The following is a 9,657-nucleotide window of genomic DNA, read 5'->3' as shown; positions in this document are numbered from 1 at the left end:
CTAAAAATAGAGTTCACAACAGTACCCCCCCCCTTGAGGAGGGGTCACCGAACCCTCATCAAGACCCCCAGGGTGATCAGGATGAGCCGCGTGGAAGGCACGAACCAAATCAGTCGCATGAACATCAGAGGCGACAACCCAGGAATTATCCTCCTGACCATAGCCCTTCCACTTAACCAAATACTGAAGCCTCCGTCTAGAGATACGAGAATCCAAAATCTTCTCCACCACGTACTCCAATTCTCCCTCGACCAGCACCGGAGCAGGAGGCTCAACAGAAGGAACCACAGGTACCACATACCTCCGCAACAAAGACCTATGGAACACATTATGAATGGCAAACGATGCTGGGAGATCCAAACGAAAAGACACCGGGTTAAGGATTTCCAAGATCTTATAAGGACCGATGAAGCGAGGCTTGAATTTAGGAGAGGAGACCTTCATAGGAACATACCGAGAAGGCAGCCACACCAAATCCCCAACACGAAGTCGGGGACCCACACCGCGGCGGCGGTTGGCAAAGCGCTGAGCCTTCTCCTGTGACTACCTCAAATTGTCCACCAAATGGTTCCAAATCTGCTGCAAACTATCCACCACAGAATCCACCCCAGGACAGTCAGAAGACTCAACCTGACCCGAGGAAAAACGAGGATGGAAACCAGAATTGCAGAAAAAAGGCGAAACCAAAGTAGCAGAACTAGCCCGATTATTAAGGGCAAACTCGGCCAATGGCAAAAAAGTCACCCAATCATCCTGATCAGCAGAAACAAAATATCTCAAATAAGTTTCCAACGTCTGATTAGTTCGCTCGGTTTGGCCATTAGTCTGAGGATGGAAGGCCGACGAAAAAGATAAATCAATGCCCATCTTAGCACAAAAAGTCCGCCAAAACCTGGACACAAACTGGGATCCTCTATCAGACACAATATTTTCAGGAATGCCGTGCAAGCAAACCACATTCTGAAAAAATAGAGGAACCAAATCGGAGGAGGAAGGCAACTTAGGCAAGGGCACCAAATGGACCATCTTGGAAAAACGATCACACACCACCCAGATGACAGACATTTTCTGAGATATTGGAAGATCCGAAATAAAATCCATGGAAATGTGCGTCCAAGGCCTTTTCGGGACAGGCAAAGGCAAAAGCAAACCGCTGGCACGAGAACAGCAAGGCTTAGCCCGAGCACAAATCCCACAAGACTGCACAAAGGAACGCACATCCCGCGACAAGGAAGGCCACCAGAAGGACCTAGCCACCAAATCTCTGGTACCAAAAATCCCAGGATGACCCGCCAACACCGAAGAATGAACCTCGGAAATAACTCTGCTGGTCCATCTATCCGGGACAAACAGTCTCTCTGGTGGACAACGGTCAGGTCTATCCGCCTGAAATTTCTGCAGCACTCGTCGCAAATCTGGGGAAATGGCAGACAAAATCACTCCCTCTCTGAGAATACCAGCCGGCTCAGAAACTCCCGGAGAGTCAGGCACAAAACTCCTAGAAAGTGCATCAGCTTTCTCGTTCTTCGAACCAGGCAGGTATGAGACCACGAAGTTGAAATGGGAGAAAAACAACGACCAACGAGCCTGTCTAGGATTCAGGCGCTTGGCAGATTCAAGGTAAATCAGATTTTTGTGATCAGTCAAGACCACCACACGATGTTTAGCTCCTTCGAGCCAATGTCGCCACTCCTCAAATGCCCACTTCATAGCCAACAGCTCCCGATTACCAACATCATAATTCCGCTCGGCAGGCGAAAACTTTCTTGAAAAGAAAGCACATGGCTTCATCACAGAGCCATCAGAGCTTCTCTGCGACAAAACAGCCCCTGCTCCAATCTCAGAAGCATCAACCTCGACCTGGAAGGGGAGAGAGACATCTGGCTGACATAAGACTGGAGATGAAGAAAACCGGTGCTTCAGCTCCCGAAAGGCCTCCACGGCCGCAGGAGACCAATTAGTCACATCAGAACCCTTCTTGGTCAAATCCGTCAAAGGCCTAACCACGCTAGAAAAATTAGCGATGAAACGACGGTAAAAATTAGCAAAACCCAAGAACTTCTGAAGACTCTTAACAGACGTGGGCTGAGTCCAGTCATGAATAGCCTGGACCTTGACTGGGTCCATCTCCACAGTAGAAGGAGAAAAAATAAAACCCAAAAAGGAGACCTTCTGTACTCCAAAGAGGCATTTTGAGCCCTTCACAAATAAAGCATTAGCACGCAGGACCTGAAACACCATCCTGACCTGCTTCACATGGGACTCCCAATCATCAGGAAAGACCAAAATGTCATCCAGATAAACAATCATAAATTTATCCAGATATTCTCGGAAGATGTCATGCATGAAGGACTGAAACACAGAAGAAGCATTAGAGAGTCCAAAAGGCATCACCAAGTACTCAAAATGGCCTTCGGGCGTATTAAATGCTGTTTTCCATTCATCTCCCTGCTTAATGCGCACAAGGTTATACGCACCACGGAGATCTATCTTGGTGAACCAACTGGCACCCTTAATCCGAGCAAACAAATCAGACAATAGTGGCAAAGGATACTGAAATTTGACTGTGATTTTATTCAGAAGACGATAATCTATACAAGGTCTCAAAGAACCGTCCTTCTTGGCCACAAAAAAAAATCCTGCACCAAGAGGGGAAGAGGATGGGTGAATATGTCCCTTCTCCAAAGACTCCTTTATATAACTCCGCATCGCGGCATGCTCTGGTACAGACAAATTAAAAAGTCGTCCCTTAGGGAATTTACTACCAGGAATTAAATTTATAGCACAGTCACAATCCCTATGAGGGGGCAGGGCACTGGACCTGGGCTCATCAAATACATCCTGGTAGTCAGACAAAAACTCAGGGACCTCAGAAGGAGTGGAAGAAGCAATAGACACCAACGGATTATCGCCATGAATTCCCTGACAACCCCAACTTGACACAGACATAGCTTTCCAATCTAAAACTGGAATATGAGCTTGCAGCCATGGCAGACCCAAAACGACAACATCATGTAAATTATGCAGAACAAGAAAGCGAATCACCTCCTGATGTACGGGAGTCATGCACATGGTCATTTGCGTCCAATACTGAGGCTTATTCTCAGCCAATGGCGTAGCATCAATTCCCCTCAGAGGAATAGGAAATTCCAAAGGCTCCAGGACAAAACCACAGCGCCTGGCAAACGACAAATCCATCAGATTCAGGGCAGCACCTGAATCCACAAAAGCCATAACCGGGTAGGACGACAAAGAACAAATCAAAGTAAAAGACAAAATAAATTTAGGCTGTATAGTACCAATGGTGACAGGTTTAGCGATTTTTCTTAAGCGTTTAGAGCATGCTGAGATAACATGAGTAGAATTACCACAGTAAAAGCACAACCCATTTTGACGTCTATGACTTTGTCGCTCAATTCTGGTCAGAGTTCGGTCACATTGCATAGACTCAGGTCTCTGTCCAGAAAATACCGCCAAAGGATGAGCAGATTTGCGCTCCCGCAAACGCCGATCAACCTGAATGGCTAAAGCCATAGAATCACTCAGACTTGTAGGGGTGGGAAACCCCACCATAACATTCTTAACGGCCTCAGAAAGACCTTCTCTGAAATTTGCAGCCAGGGCACACTCATTCCATTGAGTAAGCACCGACCATTTCCGAAATTTTTGACAATACACTTCTGCTTCATCCTGACCTTGAGAGATAGCCAGCAATGCTTTTTCTGCCTGATTCTCAAGATTAGGCTCCTCATAAAGCAGTCCAAGAGCCAGAAAAAATGCATCTACATTAAGCAATGCAGGATCTCCTGGTGCCAGAGAGAAAGCCCAATCTTGAGGGTCGCCACGCAACAAGGAGATAACAATTTTAACTTGCTGGGCAGAATCACCAGAGGAACGAGGTCTCAGAGATAGAAATAACTTACAATTATTCTTAAAATTTAGAAACCTAGATCTATCTCCAGAAAACAACTCAGGAATGGGTATCTTTGGTTCTGACATAGGGCTATGAATAACAAAATCCTGAATACTTTGCACCCGTGCAGTAAGATGATCCACACTGGAAATCAGAGTCTGAACATTCATGTCTGCAGCTGAGCTCAAAACCACCCAGAGTTCAAGGGGATGAAAGAAGCTAAACAGACTGCAGCAAAGGAAAAGCGGGAGGGGAAAAAAAAATGTACTCAGGTCTTCTTTTTATCCCACTTCTGCGATGCATTAAACACTTTCGGGCCTGCTATACTGTTATGATCCTTAGTGGTTGAGGATCACAAATTACTCCAGCTAAGTAACAAACATAGGACAAGCTCTAGGGAGGTGGCAAACTGGACTGACCGCAAATCTGAACCTATCCAAACACACTAGAAGTAGCCGGTGAACGTGCCTAAAAATCCTAGACGTCTCGAGCCAGCCTGAGGAACTAACTACCCCTAGAGAGAAAGAAAGACCTCTCTTGCCTCCAGAGAAATAATCCCCAAAGATATAGAAGCCCCCAACGAATAATAACGGTGAGGTAAGAGGAAGGCACATACACAGGGGTGAAAGCAGATTCAGCAAATGAGGCCCACTAATACTAGATAGCAGAAAATAGTAAAGGGGTCTGTGCGGTCAGTAAAAAACCCTTACAAAATATCCACACTGAGATTTCAAGAACCCCCGCACCAACTAACGGTGCGGGGGGAGAAACTCAGTCCCCTAGAGCAACCAGCAAGCGAGGAAATCACATTTTAGCAAGCTGGACAAGAAACATGGTGAATGCTGATGATTAAAAAATAAACAAACAAAAACTTAGCTTGTCTTGGAGAGACTGGGAGCAAGGTAGTCACAAGGAATCTGAAGAGCACTGATTACATTGATAGCAGGCAAGGAACTGAGTATCCAGGTGAGCTAAATAGGAAACCAACCAAGGATAACGAACCAGCTGATGCTGCCAACCTGCAGAAAGACAACACTACACAGTACCGCTTATGACCACTAGAGGGAGCCTAAAAATAGAGTTCACAACAATGATCCCAGCCATGTATGCTTTTCTTTCAAATGTTGCAGCTTTGTTCAGTTTATTTCAGTGTGTACCATGTTATGCTGTATGTCCCCTGTGGTGGTTCAGCAGGGGAATTTGACACTTGCTGGCTGTCTGGTTAAAGGAGTTGTCCACTACTAGGAAAACCTCTTCTCATTCCCCATGGTTGACATAACAACCTCACGTGATCCCCAGGAGTGCCGACACAGCTAGAACAGCACCGGAATAGAAGGTGAATATACCGGTAAGTGTTTTTATTTTATTGGGGTAAAACACTCAGATTGAGAATGGGTTGTCCTAGTAGTGGACAATCTCTTTAATTAGTAACTAACAAAAATGCACTCTGTAACGCTCTAGCACGCAAACATGAAATACTGTTTATGAAATTGCAATTGCATTACTGCTCAGGAAAATAGAAAAAAACGAAGATTCTAGCCACATTAATTGGCCAATCCATGTGTACCCAGCGGCCAAAGTTATATACAGTTATGGCTACTCTTAGTATGCACCTATTCACACGTTTTCTGTTTGGAAGTGACAGTCAGTTTTTTATATTGGAAACATCTTAAACTATGGCTAATTGCAAGGAAATTGTACCATAAATGCAGGGCCGGACTGGGACTAAAATTCAGCCCTGGCATTTGAAGTCACACAGGCTCACTTGTCACATGGTGACTGTATAATATCTCTTTGTACACTTGTAGGCAGGGCCGGTTTTAGGCAAAGTGGGGCCCTAGGTAAAGTTTAAAATGGGGCCCCAAATGCTAACATATTGCACATCACACAAAAGCATTTCTGTTGTATTTACGTGTGCTGAGTTCAGGCCGCTAAATGAGTTTGATCGACAATACGGAAGTTGTTCAACGCTTGTTTCCCGGCCTCTTTCCACCAACTGAGGAATAATGATGGGACAGAACGATCACTAATAGATCACTAACAGATCACCATACAGTATCATGTTATAAGCAGCACATCTACAGTTTACACCCGCGATGTGCTGCTGAGAACAATGATTTTTGTTCCAGCAAAAACAATCTGAATATGCAGCATTTTACTTGTTTAGTAAAATACACCCCATAGTCCTCCATATATTATAATGTGCTCCACAGTCCTCCATATAGTATAATACACTTCCTATAGTCCTCCATATTAAAATACACTGCTCAGTCCTCCACATAGTATAATACATTCCTCATAGTGCTCCATATAGTATAATGCACCGCCATAAGTCATCCATGTACTACAATTCACTTCCCATAGTATAATGCACCCCATAGTTCTTCATATAGTATAACGTATTCCTCATAGTCCTCGATACAGTATAATGCAGCCCACATATAGTATAATGCAGCCACCCCAGAGTATAATGCAGCCACCCCACAGAGTATAATGTAACCCCCCATAGAATATAATATAGCCCACCTCCCCATAATATATAATGTAGCCCCCATAGAATATAATGCAGTCCCCATAGTATATAACACAGCCTCCCCCATAGTATATAACACAGCCCCCCCATAGAATATAATATACCCCACAATAGTATATAACACAGCCACATAGTACATAACATGGCCTCCCCCATAGAATATAATATACTCCCCATAGTATATAGCAAAGCCCGCATAGTATATAGCACAAACCGTATAGTATATAGCACAGCCTGCATAATATAGCACAACATGTGTAGTAGATAACACAGCCCACACAGCAGTATACAGCACAACCCACGCAGTAGTATACAGCACAGACCACGCAGTAGTATACAGCACAGCCCACGTAGAAGTATAGAGCACAGACCAAACAGTAGTATACAGCACAGCCCACAGAGTACTATATACAGCACAGCCCACAGAGTACTATATACAGCACAGCCCACAGAGCACTATATACAGCACAGCCCACAGAGCAATATATACAGCACAGCCCACAGAGTACTATGTATAGCACAGCCCAGAGTACTATATACAGCACAGCCCACAGAGCCACAGAGCAATATATACAGCACAGCCCACAGAGTACTATATACAGCACAGCCCACAGAGCAATATACACAGCACAGCCCACAGAGTACTATATATAGCACAGCCCAGAGTACTATATACAGCACAGCCCACAGAGCAATATATACAGCACTGCCCACAGAGTACTATATATAGCACAGCCCACAGAGTACTATATATAGCACAGCCCAGAGTACTATATACAGCACAGCCCACAGAGCAATATATACACCACAGCCCACAGAGTACTATATATAGCACAGCCCACAGAGTACTATATATAGCACAGCCCACAGAGTACTATATACAGCACAGCCCACAGAGTACTATATACAGCACAGCCCACAGAGCAATATATATAGCACAGCCCACAGAGTACTATATACAGCACAGCCCACAGAGCACTATATACAGCACAGCCCACAGAGTACTATATATAGCACAGCCCACAGAGTACTATATACAGCACAGCCCACAGAGTACTATATACAGCACAGCCCACAGAGCAATATATACAGCACAGCCCACAGAGCACTATATACAGCACAGCCCACAGAGTACTATATATAGCACAGCCCACAGAGTACTATATACAGCACAGCCCACAGAGTACTATATATAGCACAGCCCACAGAGCAATATATACAGCACAGCCCACAGAGTACTATATACAGCACAGCCCACAGAGCACTAAATACAGCACAGCCGACAGAGCACTATATACAGCACAGCCCACAGAGCAATATATACAGCACAGCCCACAGAGTACTATATACAGCACAGCCCACAGAGTAATATATATAGCACAGCCCACAGGGCACTAAATACAGCACAGCCCACAGAGCACTATATATAGCACAGCCCACAGAGCAATATACACAGCACAGCCCACAGAGTAATATATACAGCACAGCCCAGAGTACTATATACAGCACAGCCCACAGAGTACTATATACAGCACAGCCCACAGAGCACTAAATACAGCACAGCCCACAGAGCACTAAATACAGCACAGCCCACAGAGCAATATATACAGCACAGCCCACAGAGCAATATATAAAGCACAGCCCACAGAGTAATATATACAGCACAGCCCACAGAGTAATATATACAGCACAGCCCACAGAGCAATATATACAGCACAGCCCAGAGTACTATATACAGCACAGCCCACAGAGTACTATATACAGCACAGCCCAGAGTACTATATACAGCACAGCCCACAGAGCAATATATACAGCACAGCCCACAGAGTACTATATACAGCACAGCCCAGAGTACTATATACAGCACAGCCCACAGAGCAATATATACAGCACAGCCCACAGAGTAATATATACAGCACAGCCCAGAGTACTATATACAGCACAGCCCACAGAGTAATATATAAAGCACAGCCCAGAGTACTATATACAGCACAGCCCACAGAGTACTATATACAGCACAGCCCACAGAGCAATATATACAGCACAGCCCACAGAGTACTATATATAGCACAGCCCAGAGTACTATATACAGCACAGCCCACAGAGTACTATATACAGCACAGCCCACAGAGCACTATATACAGCACAGCCCACAGAGTACTATATACAGCACAGCCCACAGAGTACTATATACAGCACAGCCCACAGAGTAATATATATAGCACAGCCCAGAGTACTATATACAGCACAGCCCACAGAGTACTATATACAGCACAGCCCACAGAGCACTATATACAGCACAGCCCACAGAGTACTATATACAGCACAGCCCATAGAGCACTATATACAGCACAGCCCACAGAGTACTATATATAGCACAGCCCACACAGTAGTATACAGCACAGAGCACAGCCCGCATCTCTCCTCCTCCCCCCCACCCGAGAATGGCCCACTGTCCAGTAAAAAAAAACAAAAAACACTCTCCTCACCTCTCCTCGTGCCCCGCGTTGCTTCCTGGTTCCTGCTCCTGTCTCAGCAGCTGCAGTCTGCCCGGGACACAGCAGGTGCGCGATGATATGATGTCATCGAGCACCCGCAGTGTCAGAGGCAGAGCGGGGAATGATGGGAGAGGGAGCGTCTGTAGACGCTCTCTCCTCCATCATTGCATTCCACTCTACCGGCGTCTATACGCCGGTATAGTTGAATGCGACAGCGAGGGGGGGAGTCGGCGGGGGCGGGGGAAGGCAGATCGAGCGGCCCACGACTGGCACCGGCCTTTCTGGCATTTGCCAGAAGTGCCCGATGGCCAGTCTGGCCCTGCATAAATGTCTAATAGGGTCTCTGTGACCAGCTCCTATCTCCGGAATGGGAGCCAAGAGCACTAGTTCTACTCTTATTAGAACTCTTGAATTGAATGTAGCGAGCTGTGGATGCCTCACCCCTTATTGCCGGGAACCCACGAGGGATTACAGTTTTGAGGAGAGGTACATGTTCCAGAGGTGGAACCTGAGTCTTTTACTTATTCTGTGGATATGTCCTAAATATCTGTGATGAAACAACACCTTTGTTATTAATTTATTAATATACACTGCTCAAAAAAATAAAGGGAACACTAAAATACCACATCCTAGATATCAATGAATTAAATATTTCAGTTGAAAATCTTTATTCATTACATAGTGGAATGTGTTGAGAACAGTAAAACATAAAA

This window comes from Ranitomeya variabilis, chromosome 8 (assembly GCF_051348905.1).
Source record: "Ranitomeya variabilis isolate aRanVar5 chromosome 8, aRanVar5.hap1, whole genome shotgun sequence".
In the NCBI taxonomy this organism is placed as follows: Eukaryota; Metazoa; Chordata; class Amphibia; order Anura; family Dendrobatidae; genus Ranitomeya; species Ranitomeya variabilis.
The sequence above is the reverse complement of the archived record's forward strand: the minus strand, read 5'-3'. Positions refer to the sequence as shown.